Here is a 21,386-nt window from a genome sequence, read left to right on the forward strand (position 1 = left end):
ATTTACAAGTATTTTTAGTTTTATTTATTTTTATTTTGTGTGCATGGATGTTTTGCCAGCATGTTTGTTGACCCCATGAATGCCTGGTGCCTTCAGAGGTCAGTAGGTGGTTTTGGATTCTCTGGAACCAGAGTGACAGACAGTTCTGAGCAGTCATGTGGGTGCTGGGAATCAAACTTAGGTCCTCTGTAAGAGCAACAAGTGCTCTTAACCACCGAGGTAACTCTCTGGTCCCACACACCAATATTTTTGGACAAAGAAATCTTTTTTTTTTTTTTTTTTTTTTTTTTTTTTGTCGACAGGGCTTCACTCTGTTATCCAGACTAGCCCGAATCTCACTCTGTAGCCCACCCAGTCTTGCCTTGAACCTCAAACATATGGTAACCCTCTTGATTCAGCTTTCGGAGTACTTGGATTAGAGCCACCACAGCCACCATATTCTACCTTTGTTTTTTAAGACAAGGACTCGTAGTGTAGCCTGTCTGGTTGGCCTGGAACTCAGGAGACCTGGCTGCTTGCGTCTCTCCTGAATCCTCAACTGAAAGGCATATAGTACCATGCCTAGCATATTTTTTATTTTGAATATTTTTAAAAAGATTTATTTATTTATTTTATGCATATGAGTACACTATAGCTGTACAGATGGTTGTGAGCCTTCATGTAGTTGTTGGGAATTGATTGTTGGGACCTCTGCTTACTCCAGTCGGCCCCACTTGCTCAGTCCCTGCTAGCTTAGGCCCAAAGGTTTATTTATTATTATATATAAGTACACTGTAGCTGACTTCAGATGCACCAGAAGAGGGTGTCAGATCTCATTATGTGTGGTTATGAGCCACCATGTAGTTGTGGGATTTGAACTCAGGACTTCGGAAGAGCAGTCAGTGGTCTTACCCACTGAGCCATCTCGCCAGCCCCTTGAATATTTGTTTTTAATTTAAATTTATTTTATGTGTTTGGGTGTTTTGCCTGCATGTATGTCTGTGCATCATGTATTGCACATGGTGCTTGCAGGGACCAAAGAGATCAACAGATTCCCTGCAATTGTAATTACAGACAGTTGTGAGCTACCATGTGGCTGCCTGGTATTGAACATCAGTGCACTGGAAGAGCAGCCAGTCCTCTTAACCATAGGGCTATCCTATTTTTTCCTATTTTTTAATTGTGTATGTTTATGAACTTGTGTGAGTTTTTGTGCACATATGCATGCAGGACTCCTCAGAGGCCATAAGAGGGCATCAGACCCCTTCAAAATGGATGTAGGTACTAGGACCTAAACCCTTATCTCCAAAAGAGCAGTAAGTGCCCTTAACTGCTGAAGAGTTCTCTCCAGCCCCTACATTTTACTTTTTAAACGCAAATATTGTACATATTATATGTAATATCATGTTCTGAAATATGTACACCCTGTGGAATTGCTAAATCGAGTTAATTGACATATGTATTAGCATAAGACATCTTTTTAAAAAAATGTATTCATTTATTTACTTACTCACTTTACATCCTGATCACTGCCTCCCTCCTGGTCACCCCTTACCCCCCTTCTTCCCTCTCCCCTCCCTTTCTCCTCTGAGCAGGTGGGGCCCACCTGGGCATCCCCTCGCCCTGGCACTTCAATGGTGGGAAAACTTAAAGTCTCTCTTAGCAATTTTTGTCTTTTTATTAAAAATTTAAACTGATACACAAAACAAAGGTTATACATATTAATACGATACCATGAGATTTTCAATACCTATATACATTTTGTAATTTGTGAATCAGATTAGAAATACTGATTTATTCAAATAATTTTCTCATAATGAAAATATTCAAAATCCTTTCTTTCCTTTAGCTTTTTAAAATCCACATGACAATTTTTATTGTGAATGTTTTCAAAATTATTCCTTCAGTATCTCCCTACAGAGACAAAAACAAATTTGTTATTTAATACACTGGAAGTTGAAAAGTTGATCACTGCCTAGAGAAGGGAAAACTGTCTTGAAAACACACTTCCCCAGGAGGCCAGTTCATCACAGACCTCCAATAACATGGGCATGACCATGACAGATGTACTGTCCTCGATCTGAACCTTTATTCACTACCATTTGGTAATCATCTTCAGGCCCAGATCAATACACATTTCTCAGCAGTAATCATTAGCTGTCCAAGAAGACTTTCATCAGCATTTTCTGCAATGTCAGGAATCTAGAGTCTGTGTTTCTTGGGTATCACCAGAAAAAAGGGCTTGCACTTGAAAGGAAAGCCCATAGAAAGCATGACACTCAAAGCATCCTCAAAAACTGATTTTGCTTACAAGTTCCTTGCAGGTGACCTTCCCACACGTTGTGTTGTCACCCAGGCCAGGCAACCTAACACTTGCTATTATTGTCAGTTATCTCAGGCTTCCTTCTTTGCAGGAACCAGGAATGAAGTCCTCTTTCAGCTGTTGAGATAGACCACACAAAAGTTGCCGGTAGTCACCTTACTGTGTAATAATACAGCAGAACTTACTACTTCTAAGCATAGCTTAGTACACATTTGTGCTTGCCAGTGATTTTATTTTCTTGTGACAGATACCATAAATCCTTTATAGGAGGGAAGACTGATTTTGCTTTATGATTTTTGAAGTTCCCTGCACTAGTGGCTAGCTCTATTGTTTCTGGGTTGTGGTGAGCCCAAGCATTGTACTGGGAGGGAGCTGAAGGGCAGAGCTGCTTGCCCAATAGCAGTCATGACGCTTGTGTTTGCGGGGGCGGTTGGGGGCAGGAAAAAGGATGACAACTGTATAGTTCCTGACTTAGTTAGGGTTTTACTGCTGTGACCAGACACCATGGCCAAGGCAAGTCTTATAAAAAACAACATTTAATTGGGGCTGGCTTACAGATTCAGAGGTTCAGTCCATTATCATCAAGGTGGGAGTATGGCAGTATCCAGGCAGGCATGGCACAGGAGGAGCTGAGAGTTCTATGTCTTCATCCAAAGGCTGCTAGTGGAAGACTGACTTCCAGGCAATTAGGGTGAGGATCTTAAGCCCACACCCACAGTGACACACCTACTCCAACCAGGTCACACCTATTCCAACAAGGCCACACCTCCAGATGGTGCCACTCCCTGGCCCAAGAATATATAAACCATCACAGTCCCCAAGAACAGGACCCCAGCAACCTACCTCTAAATATGGCTGGCTTCCAAAGAATTCTCCCACTTCAAATAAAGCCATCAAATTATTAATCCATTAATTATTAATCCATATTAATTTTATATATTCATATATAATTATTTTGCCAAGTTTTTAAACAGTAAAATTAAACTTTATTCAGCAAATAGGGATTTAATGCTCAAACAATATGCTCACTTCTTCCTAATTAAATTCCGATTTTTTCCTCTTCAACTGTGACAGTATCTTCAGTCCACACCAGTCTCACTGAAATACTAGTTTTTAGTTCCCACGTGTATTATGGTTGGGCTTAGGGATTTGTTTCTCTTAGTACAGATCCTCTCAGCATTAAAAATCTTAACTTAAAATCAGCTAGTATGAAATATCTTGAAAACTATCTTTACAATTTCCTAGTAGGAAATAGATGGATACTCTTTCGGCTGAGCTCAGTTATACTTCCTGAAATGTTCCCAAAACTAATGACAGGATCAGAAACCTGAGCCCCACCCTTATAGAGGGGCAGTTTTCCCTGGGGAGTTACTAGTTTAGATTATTGCACAGAGGAAAGGGAAAGCAGCCAGCATTCTTCCACAGCCAAGTATTCCATGCCAGTGTTCCCAAAGAAGAGAAGTACCTGGGGTACAGTAAAAGTGGGTGAGCAATACCAGGAACCATTTTGCCAATTTTGTTACTCTAGAGAACTCTGCCTGACATAGGCATGTCATATCTAAACCATAACACTATTATTTTAAAATTATATATATAATTTTTTGACACAGTGTTCCTCTGTGTAGAACTTGGCTTTCCTGGAACTTGCTCTGTAGACCAGGCTAAACTGTAACTGGGGATAAAGGTGTGTTCGACCAAGCCCAACTTAAATTACATATTTGAATTAGCTTACAATGTTGTGGTTTCCCATAGGGTTCTTCATACATCCTTAGCTTGAGTTTACCCAGTTCTGCCCCCTGCTCTTCCCTGTCTCACTGTTCCCACCCCCACTTAAACCTTGAACCCCCAGTATCCCACTTTCCTATCACATGTGTCCTACCCCTTAGGCCTCTTCCCCTTTCTAGCTCATGGGCCCTTTCTAGCTTTTGCTTCTAATGCTATTTAAAAATTAAAGACACAAATCCAAACAATTTGGATAAATTTTTTACTTTTCCATATCTTTGCCAGTATTGTCATTTGGCTTTTTCTATGATAGCCATTCTGACTGGGATGAGATGAAATTTCAAAGTAGCTTTAACTTGCATTTCTCTTTATAGTTAATGATGTCCAACACTTAAAATGTTATCTATTCATATTTCTTGTTTTGAGAACTCTGTTCAGTTCCATGGCAATTTTTGTTATGCTTTTTGTTTTCTTGAGTTCTTTGTATATTCTAGATACTAATTCTGTAGGGTATATAGATGGCAAAGAATTCCTTCCATTCTCTAGGCTGCCTCTTCACTCGACTGACAATTTCCTTTGCTTTTTAGTTCCACAAGATTCCATTAGATAATTATTAGCTGTAGCTCTGAGTGATTAAAGTCTTAATTCAGAAATGTCTCCCCTTTAAGTTTTATTCAATTTCAAATCTTTATAATGAGGTCCTTGATCCATTTGGAGTTGATACTCTTGAAGGGTAAAAAAAAAAAAAGATTTAGTTTCACTACTATGCATGTAGATACTTGGTTTTCCCAGCTCCAGTTGTTGAAGATGTTGTCTTTTCTCCAGTCTGTATTTTTGACATCTCTAAGAAAAATCAGACAAGTTTGCATGTGTATCTGCCCTATTGTATCTAGAAACACTATTTACTTGGTGTTGTCAATTACATATGGCTCTTAGACTGTCTTCCTCCTCTTTCTTGAAGATTCCTAAGCCTTGGGAGGAGGAACGTGAGGAGGAGTGTGAGGTGAAGAATTGGGGTATGAATATATTCAAAATATATGACATGAAAATTTGAAAGAATTAAAAATATTGCTTAAAGAATTTAGGTAACTGTAGTTGTGTTGCCTTGTATCTGGGTCCTATAGTCTACTCCATTAATCTCAGTGTCTGTTTTTGTGCTGGCCTGTATGAGTTCTCCAGTAGTATTCCTTTTCTCAGGATTGCTTTTGCTAGTCAGGTTTCTTTTCTTCCATATGAACTTTAAGGTTGATTTGTTTTCTGTGAAGAACGTCACTAAAATTTGCAGACTGCTTTTGTTAACATAGTCATTGTTGCAATACTGATTCTCCCAACCCATAAGCATAGGAGGTCATTCTATCTGATAGTATTTTCCTGAATTTCTTTTTTCAGTGTTATATAGTTTTCATTGTAGAGGTTTTTCAAATCCTTTGTTAGGTTTCTTCCAAACCTTTTTGGTTTGGTTTAGTTTTGAGGCTATTGTGAATGGGCTTGTATCTTAGTTTCTTTTGTAGTTTGTCAGTGGTATGTATAAAAAAAGCCAATGGGTTTTTTTCATGTTAATCTTGTATCTTGCCTCATTGTGGAAAGTGTTTATAGATTCTAGAAGTTCTCTGGTGGAGTCTTTAGGGTCTCTTATGTATAGAATTATAGCATCTGTACATAGAGCTACTTTCACTTCTTCATTTTGTATTTGTATCCCTTTTTATTTACCCTTCTTGCCTTACTACTCTAGCTAAGATGTCTAGTACTATACCGAGTGAGACTTGAGAAAGTATATACCCTTCCTTGTCCTGTACTTGGTTTTCATAGACATATTCTGAGTTTCCCCCCCTATTTAATATAATGGTGGCTGTACATTTGTCAAATATAATGCTTGTAATTCTGGGATGTATTCTTTCTATTCTGAGTTTATTCAGGACTTTTGAAGCACTAATTTGGATTTTGTCAAAACCCTTGTCTCTGTGTATTGAGATGACCATACCCTTTTTGTCCTTCAGTCCACTTACATAATTTTTAACATTTATTGATTTGTATATATTGAAACCATCCTAGTATCTCTGGAATAGCCACAGCTATCACAGTGAATCATCTTTTAATGTGTTATTGAATTCCATTTGTAAGTATTTTGTTGAGAATTTTTTTATCTATTTTTTTTAAATTTTATTTAGGGAGATTGGTCTGTAATTTTCTTTTGTGCTGAATTTTTATCTGTTCTTGGTAATGTTACTTTCAGAAAAAGAGTTTAGTAATGTCTCTTCCTTTTCTATTTTATAGAGTAGTTTCAGAAGCATTCTTGTCAGTGCTTCTTTGAGGGTCTGGTAAAATTCACCAACCAATCTCTCTGAACCTGACCTTTTTTTAGTTGGGGGATTTTACAATCACTGATTGCTAGAGATATGTTTAAAAATGTTTATCAATCTTGGTTTAATTTTGGCAGGTCATATGCATCTAGAAATTGATCAATTTCTTTTAGATTTTTCAATTTAATGGAATTTATGTATTTAAGGTAAGATCTAATGATTTTCTGAATGTCATTTGGTATCTGTTATAGTGTTTCACTTTTCATTTCTAATTTTATTTATCTGAACCTTCTTTTTCTTTTGGTTAGTTTGGCCAAGGGTTGCTCAGTTTTTCTTTTTGTTTAAGTTAATTCTTTGGGAATTTAATACAATATGTTTTGATCATAGTTACCCATTCTATTTCTCTCAGGTCCACTTCTTCTCTATCCACCCAACCTTGTGTTCTCTTTAAAACAAACAAACAAACAACAACAACAACAACAACAAAACCCCTCCAAAAACATTGAGTACAGTTTGTGCTCCTCATGTATTCTTGGATATATGGCCTTCCACTGGAGCATGGCTGACTTACCAGGGGCCATACCTTTAAAGAAAATCAACACTCCTTTCCCCAGCAGCTATCAATTGCCAATATCTCCTTAGGTAGGTGTAGGAATTCAAGTTCACCTTCCTTCCCCATCCCGGGTTTTGTTGGGCTTGTACTCATGTAGGTTATGTGTATGCTGTCTAAATTGCTGTGAGTTCATATATGCAGCTTCCTTGTTGTATCCAGAAAATACAATTTCCTTGAAGTCACCCACTGCCTTGGATCTGATAATCTTCCCACACCCTTTTCTACAATAATCTATGAGCTTTGGAAGGAGAGGTATATGATATAAACATTCAACTTAGGACTGAGCACGGCACAATCTCTTAATCTCTCCATGTTCGTCATATGTGTATTTTTGTGGAAGGAGAGGTCACTTCCCAAAACAATGTAAACAAAAACTTGCTAATCAACCCCAGTATAATAAAATCCTTTCTAAAATATGCCCAATATGTAAAAAGAATTTTTGGGCCAGTCAACATCAATCTAGCAGCGATGACAAATACAACCCAATTATGAGAGCCCAGAGAATGAGTAAAGCAGGCTCTTTTACTTTCATTTCTAGCTTGGAATCCACTGGTTGGACCGCTGCAGTTCCTCAGCAGGAACACAGCTTGGTTTTATATAGACTCTGACTCCGTCCTGTAGCAAGCCACCCAGCTCTATTCTTAACCCTCAAACAATGAGAGACTGCATTACTACTAAGAGCAATTCAAAATTAAACTCATCTATAATTAAAGATATATAATTAGATGTAATAAGAGCAGTAAAGAGATTCCCCCACAAATCTACAGGGACCTCTTTCTAACAAGGTGTTTTGGTATTGTTGGATTTTAATCTCCTTTTGCCTCCCTCCTTTAAAGATTCTGTGCAATTCTATTCCTTACCATATAGGTCTTCCACCCCCTCCATAAGTACATGTCCTATTTGTAATGTGCTATCTTTTTTAGTTAGAGCCAGTAGATCAGGCAAAGAAACTGAGATGCTGTTGGAATATGACACTCTCTTATCATCTGTGAAGCAACCATTACCCCAGAGAACTTCTGGTTGTCTTTTCTGCCTTTAAATAATTCCCAGATTTGATCCTTTGATTTACTAACTGATTCTCACTATGTGGCTCAGGCCACCAACCATTGTTTCAAGCCTTCCTGGAGCATGCTTCAGAGCCTTTCATGTTATCAGTATTTACCTCCATTCAAAGCCTCCTCATTCTGTTTTTATTTGGCACATTTGAGTTCACCCAGAATTACCTGGCCCCATCACAGAAAGAAATCATCATACTAACCACCTTGTCGTGTCCTTTTTTCAAGAGGCTACTGCTTCTCATTCCTTTTTTTCGTGAAGGAGCTGAAGCTTTACCAAAACAATCCCAGTAATCAAGGGTACAAACTCAACAAACTGTCCAGTCACTGACCAACTGCCAGTTGCTGGGTCCTACCATCCCAAGGAGTTAACCCCCATGCTCTTCATCCTAATGATCTTTGACAAACGGAGGTGACTTGCATACATGCCTTTGGTAATTTTAAATCTGCTCATGTTTGTGTTGATTCCCTCTCAGGCTTTATTTAAACTACTGCTCAGTGTTTCAAAACACAGGAGCCTGCTCCAGCTGCTCAAACACATGAGTCTGCTTGAGCTGTTTGCAGATACATACTGACTGTTTTCTCTATAATGGGAGTCCCAAAATAGATGAAAACAGACAGTGATCCTGATTATGTATCTAAAACATTTATCATTTCCTGTCAGCATTGGGAAATTCATATCACTTGTGGAATTCTCTATAACTCCCAAGTATAAGCCTTAATTGAACTAATTAATTTGATTTATTACTCAAGAATCAAATACATAAACAAAAAAGGGGGTAAAGTATCAACTGTTCAGGAGCAAGTTGCCAAAACAATTTATACTTAAGACTTTTAAAACTGTTCCTCTTAATTCCACCTCATGCCTTCCCAACACCTGAAGAAAAAAGCAAGAAGCAACATCACAAGAAGCAAGAAGTTTTTACCCCAACCTGTGATTTTATATAAAATTTCTCAAGGGCCCAACCAATGGCTGGGTCCTGTTCCCTTCATTATTGGGGCCAAGGCTCCACATCTATGCTTTCTCCTCCAGACCCTCCCTGGATCCCAGCATTACTCATAAAGCTGTACAATGAGGTGGCCCCAGAAGACAACAACTGAACAACAGAAGAGGGACCCAGGCCCTCTCCTGAACTTCAACCTCATGTTGAAAACTCCATTGCCAGGGATTTACTTCTGCAAGATGATGTGAATACTACCAATAACTTCAGCCTCCTACCCGCTATTGATATGGACAAGTGTCCAAAACCTGATCAGTGTATCAGAAATTTCAGAACAGTGGGTCTGAAAAAAATCCTGGAAAGATCTTTTTTTTTTTTTTTTTTTTGCTACGATTGCTACAACCTCTCTCAATTCCATAAGGTAATCCACTGAACTCTCTTTACTTTCCTGTCTCCTCTTGCTTTAGCTTTACACAGATACTGGGGCCCTATGGCTAAAATCCCTTCCCAGGGGAGAAGTAAGTAAAGTCTACTCCTCCTTCAAAGGCCCCAACAGCAAACTAAGGCTCGATTCCCCCATGTTCACTCTGGGGGAACTGTGGTGGTTTGAGTGACAATGGCTCCAAAATGCTCATATGTTTGAGTCCTTGGTCCTCAGTTGGTGGAACTATTTGGGAAAGATTGGGAGGAAGTATGTCCCTGGGGGCAGACTTTGAGGTTTCAAAAGACTCAAATCATTTTTAGTTTGTCATTTTCTCTCTCTGCCTGCTACATGTGCATCAAAATGTAAACTCTCAGCTCTTCTAGCCCTCATGCCTTTGTTCCAACAATCATGGACTGCACCTCTCTGAAATAGTAAGCCCCAAATGGATCCTTTCTTCTTTATGTTGCCTTGGTCTTAGCATATTATGAAAGCAATAGAAGAATAACAATAACAGGAGGCAATGGGTTATTAGGCTTCCTTTCAGAGCATATGTGAGAGGTTACTTAAGGTGGTGTGGGTACTCTTCACCTAAAGGCTAACCCAGAAAGAATGAGGGCTTTCCCATAGCCACAAAAATGAAGCCCTGGCCTTTGTATACACTGTCCCCTCCTCCAGGCCATGTTTGGAGTTATCAATTTGTAGGGAACAGTTGGATACTGGGTTGGGGGACAAACTGTCAAGAAGCACAGCTGGGGTGATCTTGTGCAAGGGGACATAGCTGAATGTCTCCAAATGACACTTGCTCATCTCAGAGGACAATCACATATGACAGGCCCAATATTAGACCAATGATCTAGCCTGAACTTGAAACTCTGCTAAACACAGTGGCCACTGGAAATACTATCTTTTTCCATATGGCCCCCTTATCCAGTTACAAGATTATTTACAGGTTCCTCTAAACAAATTCCATGGGTTCCCTTGGGAAAAAAATAGGTATATTTTACTCTACAGATGTCCCTATGTGTCTTCCTACCATATCAAGTCTGTTTTGCACTTATGGGTAACCACAATGGAATATGAATCTCCTATATCAAAATAAATCCTAAGACCAGATGATAGATATAATCCATCTATACTTTAGTCAGGCAATTAGGTTCCCTGGTTACCCCAGTTCCATAAAAACAAAGCCTAAATGCCTTCACTCAATCCTAAAAGAGCACTCTTATCCTATTCCTGTTTTGGATATTTGTACTCACCTAACTATGAATAAGAAATATTACCTGAAGAAGTGTTAGAGCCAGGTGGTGGTGGCACACACCTTTAATCCCAGCACTAAGGAGGCAGAAGCAGAGACAGAAGCAGAGGCAGAGACAAGCAAATCTCTTAGTTCAAGGACAGCATGGTCTATAGAGTAAGTTCTAGGATAGCCAGGGCTACACAGAGAAAGCCTGTCTTGAAAAACAAAAGAACAAACAAACAAAAAGTGTTAGAAAATTGGCAGCCTGGTAATCTAAATTTGATTCCTTCTAGTGTTAAATCACGGGAGTATGCCATGCCTTAACATGCTACATTGGGAGCCAGGGTTTGCTGGACCTATGCACCATCCCCACAAAACCTTTCTACTATTCTACTCAAATCTGCCCTGGTGTTTGACACTTCCTCTTTTTCCTAGGTTGCTAGAGAAGGGAACGTACTAGCCCTCTAAAATGGGGGCACAGCTGGCTATGGGAACAAAAGTGAGACTCATGTTATGATCTATACTTCCAAACCTTATATTCTAGCTGTCACTTCTAATTCTCACCCCACTTACCAAACTTCTCATTATACTGTGACTCTGTCCCTTAGATGACTCACACCTTGCCTAACTCAACACAATGTCACAAAGTTGAAAATTTCTTCTATATTAATTCTTAGGCAGCAAGTCCCTGCCTAGATTCTTGTTAATCTGGCTCACCCATGTCATGGGGGATCTACTTTATAATAATAATGTAATTATGCCCTTGGATATATATGTACAAAAAGTCATTGGAATGATGATTGTCACTATTATATCTGCCATAGCCATTGTTGCAATGCTGCCACACAGCAGTGGGCCTATTCAAACTGCAATAACTATAAATTCCTATCTTTAAAATACTGTTAGTGAGTTACAAAAACAAACCCATACTGATTGTCTTAATTAGGATTTCTATTGCTGTGAGGAGATACCATGACTAAGGCAACTCTTATAAAGGAAAGAATTTAATTAAGACTGGCTTACAATTCAGATATTTAGTCCATTATCATCATGGCAGGATCATGGCAGCATACAGGCTGCAATGTGCTGGAGAGGTAGCTTAGAGTTCTACATCTGGATCAGCAGGTAGCAGGAAGAATGAGTGACAGTGGGCCTGGCTGGTGCTTCTAAAACCTTAAAGCCTCCCTCCACCAGTGACATACTTCCTCCAACAAGGCCACACCTACTCCAACAAAGCCACACCTCCCAATAGTACCACTGCTTGTGAGCCTGTGGGGGCCATTTTCAATCAAACCACCATACTGAACAATAAATCTTTAAAAGAGGGCTGAGTATGGTGGCCCACAGCTTCAATTATAGCATTTGGGAGGCAGAGACAGGTGGCTGTGAGGTTGGGGCCAGCCTGGTCTACATATTGAGTTCCAAGACAGCCAAAGTAAATAGTAACACCCTGTCTAAACAAACAAACAAACAAACAAACAAACAACAAAACCTTTAAAGATTAGATGCCCTTAAATCTGCTGTCTTGTGGCTAGAAAATATCAAGTAGTTCTTTGGCTCCACAAGCAGCTTCAATGTCACACAGGTTTTCACTGTGTGTGTGTCACACCCTTCCTTCCATGTTAACTATACTGAGAGATAGAATAACATCTATAAAACACCTTGAAATAATATTCAATATCCGTTAGAATAAGACGGTAGGAGGAAAAGGACCCAAGAACAGGCAAAACAGTCAGAGACAGCCCCACTCCCACTGTTAGGTGTTACACAAGGACACCAAGCTATACAACATACAGGCAGATGATCTAGCTCAGATTCATGCAGCTTCCCTGATTGTTACTTCAGTGTCTATGAGTCCCTATGAACTTAGTTGGTTCTGTGGGCTGTGTTCTCCAGATATCCTCAGCCTCTCTGATTCCTATAATCCTTCCTCCCCGCTGCCTGTCCCTCTTCTGTGCAGTTCCTGGAGCCCAACCTAAAGTTTGACTGTGATAAAGCCTCTCTGATGACGGTTGGGTTCGTCATTAATCTATGCGTATAGCAGAATATAATTAGGAATCATTTTATTGACTATTTCTTTTCCAGTCATGTTTGTTTCTATCCTAGGTCTCTGGGCCATTCAGGCAGTGTCAGGCATGGTCTCCCTCTCCTGGTGTTGGTCTTGCCTGGTTTTGGGACCTGGCTCAAGGCACAAAAACCTCCCAACTGTCTGTGATGGTAACTTCAGAACATGGGGCTCAGGTAGAGGTCCTGTGACCTCAAGTGGCAGACCTGGGGATAAGTATCACCTCCAGAAAAACTTGTACCACACAGGAAGTCAAAAGCTGCATGCGGCTGCCATCGTTGCATGAGTGGATGCATCGTCTTAGCAATCAATGAGAGCAGGAGAAAGGCAGTTGGCTGGTCAGGATGAGAGGATGTGGTGGCTCTGGTCCCTGACCCTCCATTAAGCTGCTAGTGAGCAGTCCCTCCAGGTTGGCTCAGTGGAGCCACTTACAGACTCCCACCACCATCTTCAGCTCCAGAGGTGAACAGGTGAACTTGTTTCCCTCCAACCCATGTCCCCATAGTGCGTTCCTCCAGCTCTGTTGTGCTCCTCTGCCCACCAGGGTGATTTTGGATCAGGGATAATCAGAGGATATGGAAACTATGCAGCAGCCTAAGAATAATGTGCAAATGTTGGGTCCTCCCCTAGTGTGATGCTAAGAGAGGATGAGCCAGAAAGGATGGAGCCCAGGGAAGAGATAAGATCAATCCAAATGATACCTTAATGTCTGCTGAAATGATCCATAAGATAAGACACCCCTTTTAGTCCTAAGTAAGGGCTCAGAAGTTCCTGTTGAATTCAAGGAACAGCAGGCAAAAATGGGTCCTATGACTGTCCCAGAGAAGGAGAGCAGTCAGGGAAGGGACAGAGACAGTGTGGAAGGGTGGAAATGTTGGGTGGGCCAGGCCTCACCTCACAGAATCCAAACCCAGTGCACAGGGCTAAACTTGAGTGCAAGGCACCTGCTCAGAAGCAGAAGTGCTTAGCCCAGGTTAAAGGAACAGTTCCCCATCCATTTCTGTACCCCAGCTTCCACAAAAGCAGAAAGAACAAAACACAGGGAAACTACTTTTACGTGCAATATCTGTTACCGGGACACATGGGGCAAAAACAGGGGCATAAAGGTGGCTCTGGCTGTAGAATAAGGAAAAGGAATAAGCAGGGACAGCTTTGGGATCCTGGGTCGGAGTAGTCTGTCCTCTCCTTAAGGGATTCTGGGTCCAAGCATTCAGGCAGAATAGTCAGGCCAGGCCCAGGTTTCCGTGGAAAGGACTGTGGATAGCAGAACATTCGCTTCAAAGATTCTGGAACCTTTTGTTGAGGGCCCGAATGACCGCTGAAACACAGGAGGCACAAATGGGTATTCCAGACACACACACACACACACACACACACACACACACACACACACACACAGAGGATTCAACCACCCTTCCCACTTCTAACCACAGAGAATCCCTAACCAGCAATTTGCCTCTCAGCCCATTTCCAAAAAGCCCTGGAATTGATGCCTCCACCCATTACTGAACTCCATGTGGAAATGTCCTCTACAGGACAACAGTGTGGGCAGGCACTTGGCAGAGCATGTGGGAGAGCAGACATACACAGTTCTTGGTGCATGCCCTAACTGTCAATGTACAGAGGACTCATGGTCTGACTTGCTTGGCATTGCCTTCCCACAGGTAGGCTAGTCTTCCCTAGGTCCCAGTACCCGAATACCTCCCTCTGCCCCTGCCCTCACCCATCCCTGCCCAAGGTCAGCTGTACCTAGTTGTTTTCTCAGCCTGCATGCTTCTTTCTCAAGCAAAGTACACTAACCCAGAAGACAAAGGAGGGGGAAAAAGATTAGCATTCAATGTCTTGGCCTCCTCTCTGCTCCATTTACATTCTTCCCCGTCCTTATAGATCCCACCCCCACAGTCCTGTGGCAAGACTAACTCAGAATCCTGAGCAAAAAGGAGGTACCCTCTCTCTTTGGAGTGTGGGGAGTGAGTGGGCACAGGAGCAAAGCTAGTTTGGGCACTCGGCTTATTATCTATCTAGGGCTGTCATTTCTAGGAGCTAAGGAAGCTTTACCTGCTGACATCCCAGTATCCCTGGTGCTTGATGCTGCTTCTCCCCAACAGGGAGTGGGGGAACCACAGATCGATCTTGGTCACCTGAAAGAGAACACAGTATGCAGCACCCAGGCCTGGGATCCAGGTGGGAAGGGTCTGGGGAGGTCTAAAATGAGGCAATATCACCCTCTGCTGGAAGCAACTTGTATTTCTTGGTTCCTCAGCTCCACCTAGCTCTGGCTTTCCTGTTGGCCAGAGAAGGAGGCTCTGTGGGCCCTAGCAATTTGGCCCTGGGTTGGCATTAGTAGGGCCATACCCACAGCCAGGACCTGAGAGGAGCCCAGCACCAGAAAAGGATTTGGGTGCTGTAAGTCAGCTTCTAAGAGTTAAGAGTTGTCCCACTGTTTAAAGCACAATCCCACTTTTTGAGAACATGGCCTGCCTATGCCCAGTCTCCTGTGGGCTGTGCCTAGAGAGGGAAGGCCAGAAACAAGGCTCCAAATCCCCAGCGACAGAACCTGAAGTGTCTCTCCTCTCCCCCACTGCTCTCAAACCCCAAAGACTCACCATGGGGTGCAGATGCTCTGGGGCTGGGGCTGGGGCTGGGGCTGGGGCTGGTGCCGGTGCCTCCCTGGCTCGGGGCCACAAGCTGGGAATCTGCTGGAACTTGAGGGGCTCTGGTGTTGGAGTCTCCACTGCTCATTTCTCCACGATGCATGCACACGGAAGGCTGCTCTGCCCTGTGTGGTGGAACCTCACACACAAAATACTTATCACTGAGTATATGTTGTTGAGGGGCTGAGGGAAAGGGGGTAACAAAATGGAGGCTTGGGAGGCTCATCCCTTCTGCACCTCCTGTCCTCAGTCACCCTCAGCTCAGGAGGCAGAGCTCAGCCAGGAAGGAGCCCACAGACACTGAAAAGCCTCAGGTCCTGGCCTGGCTTCCTTGGGGAGGAGCCAGGGAGGAGCCAGGAGGCCCTCAGGACTGGCTACATGCTCAAGTTGTTCAGCCCACACTGTAGGGGCTCTCTGGACAGCAACCACCCAAACTGACAGCCAGACACATTTCCCTCCCCAGACCTGGTTAGAGAGAGGAAATGCACAGGGAAGGGAACAGGAAGCAACCCCTAACTGAGGCTCCCTTGATATCCACCCTTACTTACCACCAGGACTCCACACTAGACATCCTAATCAGGATGAGTGTCCACTGACAACTTCCCAAGCCAAGGCATGGGCATGGGCAGGGGCAGGGGCAGGGGCAGGGGCAGGGGCAGGGGCAGGGGCAGGGGCAGGGGCAGGGGCAGCAGTGAAAATGTATATGCTGGGGAGGGAAAGGCCAGGGTGAGAGGAGGAAGAAGGTTAGTCTACTTACTTGGGCATGGTCAATTTCCTTAACCTTGGAGGACTCTGATGTTTGGGTCATCACTGTCGAATTCTTCATGGTGTCTTTACACTCAAGGCCCCTGTCTTCTCTGGCCACTGGCAGGGTTTCCCTTGTATTCTTTGCTACTGCTCTCTTTCTGGATGTACCATGTGTAAATTCGGTGGCCTCTAGGGGTGTTGTGTCATGCTTCTTAGAACTCTCAAGTGTAGGGACGCTGTTTATTGGAGGAAAGGTGGGTACTTCCACAGGAGCTGCCTTGGGTCTCTGCCCCCACAGTGGGACAGGTCTTCGCCCAGTGGCTCTTGGGATATCCTGTAGGGGTTTCTTCTCCTGGGCTGATTTCTTTTTAGGACTGGCCTTCCTCAGCACACCCACAGCAGCTCCTGGGTAAGGAGGCCTACTCTGTTCCTTGCCTCTGAACACAGATGCTTTTCTGTTAGAACAAGAGGCCCCTAGCTTTCCTATGCCCAACATATGGCCCTTGGGAGCAGACATACGCAGAGAGCCAGTCATATGATGAAAATTGCCCCTGAGTTGGACATTTCTTTTTCTGGTTTTGTCTTCAGGAGCCATAGCATTGCCAGTTATGATATGTCCTCCATTCTTGAAGCAAATGGTCACCCTCATCACATGCATCTCATTATATTCATCTGATGATGAGTCGGGGTCAGACGCTGGGTCTTGGATATCCTCAGGGATTGTTTTCTTACTCTTGATGACTTTCTTTTTCTTTTTTGTCCTGCAGGCCCTGCCTCCTTTGGGCCCACAGTGTTGGACTGGGGCCATAGAAGCCTGCTTTACATCTCCCAACCTCTTGCCCAGCCTGTTTCTTCTGCTGCAGTCTGCCACTGTATCTGCCCAAGTAGTAGACTGTTGGGTGGCACAGCTTTTTGGGGATGAGTGGCTTCTAACATCCTGGCTCATTTGGTCGGTTGGCTGTTGCACCTTATCCTCAACCTTGTTACTGTCAGGAGGCAAGCAGTCCATAAGATCCCCTTCGTCTCTGGCTGACGAGACGGGCTGCTCTCCGTGATCCTGGAGGTCCACCATTCCCGATTCTAGTGCCTGTAGCTTGGACCCTGAGTCAAACTCAGAGTTGTCCTCAGTCTTGACCTCATTCTCACTTATGTGAGATCCCATATCAGGGTCCAGGTTGAGATCCTGCAGTGAGCAGGGGCCATCCAAACAGGTGTTAGTAGCTTCCCCATCCTCAGGGTCTAAACTTACTTCTTCAACTGCCCCCTCCTTATTGCAGCTCATATTTTCAGTGCTAGTCTACATGGTCTGGCCTGTAGGTTCAAGGGATACCCTAGTCTCACCTAGACTAGCTGGGCCTTCAGAGATACCGTCACTATAGACACCACCCACACTAGCTCTAAACACAAACAAGGAGAACCTTCTAGTGCCTTGGTGTCCTCATGTGGCCTTCTCATTGGCCTATCCTCAACCAATCAGATCGATCCTTGTTGGGCCATCTTACAGACCCTAGCCAATAAGAATAAGGATTCTTGGTTGTTTGGAATTCTTATCCTGGCTAGTCTAAGCCTATGGATGGGTGTGGGGGCATTGGGGGTGTGAGGAAATGGGATTGGGTGGGAGGTGTGGTTATGTGGGTGGAACCTTGAGGTTGTGGTTCAGTCTGCCTCCTCTGGCCAGACACCTACCATGGAAGGAGACCTGCACCCTCTGAGACTCTTCCCCATGTAAAAGTGCAAAGTGGAGAAAATAACCACACATAGGCCACGGACTTGTGAAGATTCAGTGTCATGACACCTGTGGAGCATTCAACATAGAAAGGGTTTGGGAACCTTTGTTCCATAGACAGACCTCCTGCTCAACAGGACATTGGGCAGAGAAGCCCATGGCCACTGATCAGTGCTCCGAAGAAGGGGCAGAAACATAGAAGATTGTGAGCCACAGGCTACAGAGATGGCAACTATGATTGTAAGCAGCCATGTACCCATAACACTGTGTTGGGAGGTTGCAATTTTCCCACTTCTACCAGACCCCATCCCACCCTCACCCCGAGTTAAGACAGTGAGGAGGGAATCTCCTTGGTATAGAACCAAAACATTTAGTGTCACTGATTGTGAAGCTTCAAACTGAAGTCAGTGTTCACATACCAGGTTTGCAAACACAAAACAGCTTTAACGGGTAGGTGAGGCTCAAGCTTGTAGTCTGCCCTCTTCTGAGGTGGGAGGCGAAGCTAGAAGAGGGCAGTGCCTTGGGTGGGTAAGTTAGCAGGATCAGAGGAACACAAATCACATCACATTCACTAGATGCCTTACAATTTTCTAAGCACTCAGATAAAACTTACATCCATGTCAAGACATCTCTTAGGTTTCGGTAACTACTTATTGCTGCTTGCTTGCTCTCTCTCTCTCTCTCTCCCTCCCTCCCTTTCTCTCTCTCTCTCTCTCTCTCTCTCTCTCTCTCTTTCTTTCTTTCTTCCTTCCTTTCTTTCTTTCTATAAATAAATTCAATAAAACATTTCAAATGCTTTAAATATAAATAAATTCAATAAAACATTTCAAATGTTTTCCCCTTTCCATGTCTCCCCCCTCAGAAGCCCCCTCCTCCCCGTGTCTCTATGAAAGTGCTCCCCCACACACTCACTCCCATCTTCCTGCTCTGGTATTCCCCTACACTGGGACATCGTACCCCCTCAGGCTCAAGAGCCTCTCCTTCCATGATGCCGGACTAGGCCATCCTTTGCCACATATGTGGCTGGAGCCATGGGTCCCTCCATGTGTATTCTTTGTTTGGTGGTCCAGTTCCCGGGAGCTCTGGGAGTGGAGGGGCGGTCTGGCCTGTTGACACTGTTCCTTCCCTCCATGGGACTTCAACCCCCTTCAGCTCCTTTAGTCACTTCTCCAACTCCTCCATTGGGGACCTCTGAGCTCAGTCCAATGGTTGGCTTTGAGCTTCTGCCTCTGTATTTGTCAGGCTCTACCAGAGCCTCTCAGGAGACAGCCATATCAGCCTTCCATCAGCAAGCATTTCCCAGCATCCACAATAATGTCCCGGTTTGGTGGCTGTATATGGGGTGGATCCCCAGGTGGGGCAGTCTCTGAAACGGCCTTTCCTTCAGTTTCTGCTCCACACTTTGTCTCCATATTTCCTCCTGTGAGTATTTTGTTCACCTTTCTAAGAAGCACTGAAGCATCTTGGTCTTCCTTCTTCTTAGGCTTTCCTTCTTTTTAGGTCTGTGAATTGAATCTTGGGTATTCCGAACTCTTGGGCTAATATCCACTTATCAGTGAGTACATACTGTGTTTGTTCCTTTGTGACTGAGTTACCTCACTCAAGATATTTTCAAGTTCCATCCATTTGCCTGTGAATTTCATGAAGTCATTGTTTTAATAGCTGAGTAGTACTCCATTGTGTAAATGTGCCACATTTTCTATATCCATTCCTCTGTTGAGGGGCATCTGGGTTCTTTCCAGCTTCTGGCTATTATAAATATGGAGGCTATGAACATAGTGAAGCATGTGTCCTTAGTACATGTTGGAGTATCTTCTGGGTATATGCCCAGGAGTGGTATTGCTGGATCTTCTAGTCGAACTATGTCCAATTTTCTGAGGAAACTCCAAACTGATTTCCACATTGGTTGTACCAGCTTGCAATCCCACCAGCAATGGAGGAGTGTTCCTCTTTCTCCACATCCTTGCCAGCACCTGCTGTCACCTGAGTTTTTGATTTTAGCCATTCTGACTGGTGTGAGATGGAATTTCAGGGTCGTTTTGATTTGCATTTCCCTGATACTAAGGATATTGCACATTTCTTTAGGTGCTTCTCAGCTCTTTGAGTTTCCTCATTTGAGAATTTACTGTTTAGCTGTGTTCCCCATTTTAAAAATAGGGTTATGGCCGCCACCGCTCTCCAACGCCAGCGCCGCCTCTCGCTTGCCGAGCTCCAGCCGAAGGAGAAGGGGGGTAAGTAAGGAGGTGTCCATACCATGGCTCGTACAAAGCAGACTGCCCACAAATCCACCGGTGGTAAAGCACCCAGGAAAAAACTGGCTACAAAAGCCGCTCGCAAGAGTGCGCCCTCTACTGGAGGGGTGAAGAAACCTCATCGTTACAGGCCTGGTACTGTGGCACTCCGTGAAATCAGACGCTATCAGAAGTCCACTGAACTTCTGATCCGCAAGCTTCCCTTTCAGCGTCTGGTGCGAGAAATTGCTCAGGACTTCAAAACAGATCTGCGCTTCCAGAGTGCAGCTATTGGTGCTTTGCAGGAGGCAAGTGAGGCCTATCTGGTTGGTCTTTTTGAAGATACCAATCTGTGTGCTATCCATGCCAAACGTGTAACAATTATGCCAAAAGATATCCAGCTAGCATGCCGCATACGCAGAGAACGTGCTTAAGAGTCCACTATGAGGGGAAACATTTCATTCTCAAAAAAATTTTTTTTTCCTCTTCTTCCTGTTATCAGTAGTTCTGAATGTTAGATATTTTTTCCATGGGGTCAAAGGTACCTAAGTATATGATTGCGAGTGGAAACATAGGGGACAGAATCAGGTATTGGCGTTTCTCCACGTTCATTTGTGTGTGAATTTTTAATATAAATGCAAGATGGAAAGCATTAATGCAAGCAAAATGTTTCAGTGAACACATTTCAACAGTTCAACTTTATAACAATTATAAATAAACCTGTTAAAATTTTCTGGACAATGCCAGCATTTGGATTTTTTAAAAATAAGTAAATTTCTTATTGACAGCAAAAAAAAAATAAAAATAAAAATAAAAATAGGGTTATTTGGTTCTCTGAAGTCTAACTTCTTGAGTTCTTTGTATATATTGAATATAAGTCTTCTATTGGATGTAGGATTGGTAAAGATCCTTTTCTAATCTGTTGGTTGCTGTTTTGTCCTATTGACAGTGTCCTTTGCCTTACAGAAGCTTTGCAGTTTTATGAGGTCCCATTTGTCAATTCTTGATTTTAGAGCATAAACCGTTGGTGTTCTGTTCAGGAAAATTTCCCCTGTGCCCATGTGTTTGAGACTTTCTCCTACATTCTCCTCTATTAGATTCAGTGTATCTGGATTTATATGGAGGACCTTGATCTGCATGGACTTGAGCTTTGTATAGGGAGATAAGAATGGATCAATTTCCATTCTTCTACATGTTGACAGCCAGTTGAACCAGCACCATTTGTTGAAAATGCTGTTTTTTTCCCGACTGGATGGTTTTAGCTCCTTTGTCAAAGATCAAGTGACCATAGGTGTGTGGATTCATTTCTGGGTCTTCAATTCTATTCCATTGATCTACCTGTCTGTAACTGTACCAGTACCATGTAGTT

At 43.1% G+C, this 21,386-nt stretch overlaps 1 non-coding gene and 1 pseudogene across 1 annotated transcript; one reads left to right on the plus strand and one right to left on the minus strand.

Annotated features, from left to right (window-relative positions):
* Positions 1–13,721: 13,721 nt before the first annotated feature.
* On the minus strand, positions 13,722–17,342 carry Gm3858. Its single transcript, XR_387012.2, has 5 exons — positions 16,071–17,342; positions 15,266–15,452; positions 14,718–14,800; positions 14,409–14,454; positions 13,722–13,977 (listed from the first exon to the last, which is right to left on the minus strand). It is a non-coding gene; the product is annotated as a predicted gene 3858 (transcript).
* Positions 19,951–20,813, plus strand: H3f3a-ps1 (H3.3 histone A, pseudogene 1; annotated as a pseudogene).

The sequence above is a fragment of the Mus musculus genome, chromosome X (genome assembly GCF_000001635.26).
Source record: "Mus musculus strain C57BL/6J chromosome X, GRCm38.p6 C57BL/6J".
Classification (NCBI taxonomy): Eukaryota; Metazoa; Chordata; class Mammalia; order Rodentia; family Muridae; genus Mus; species Mus musculus.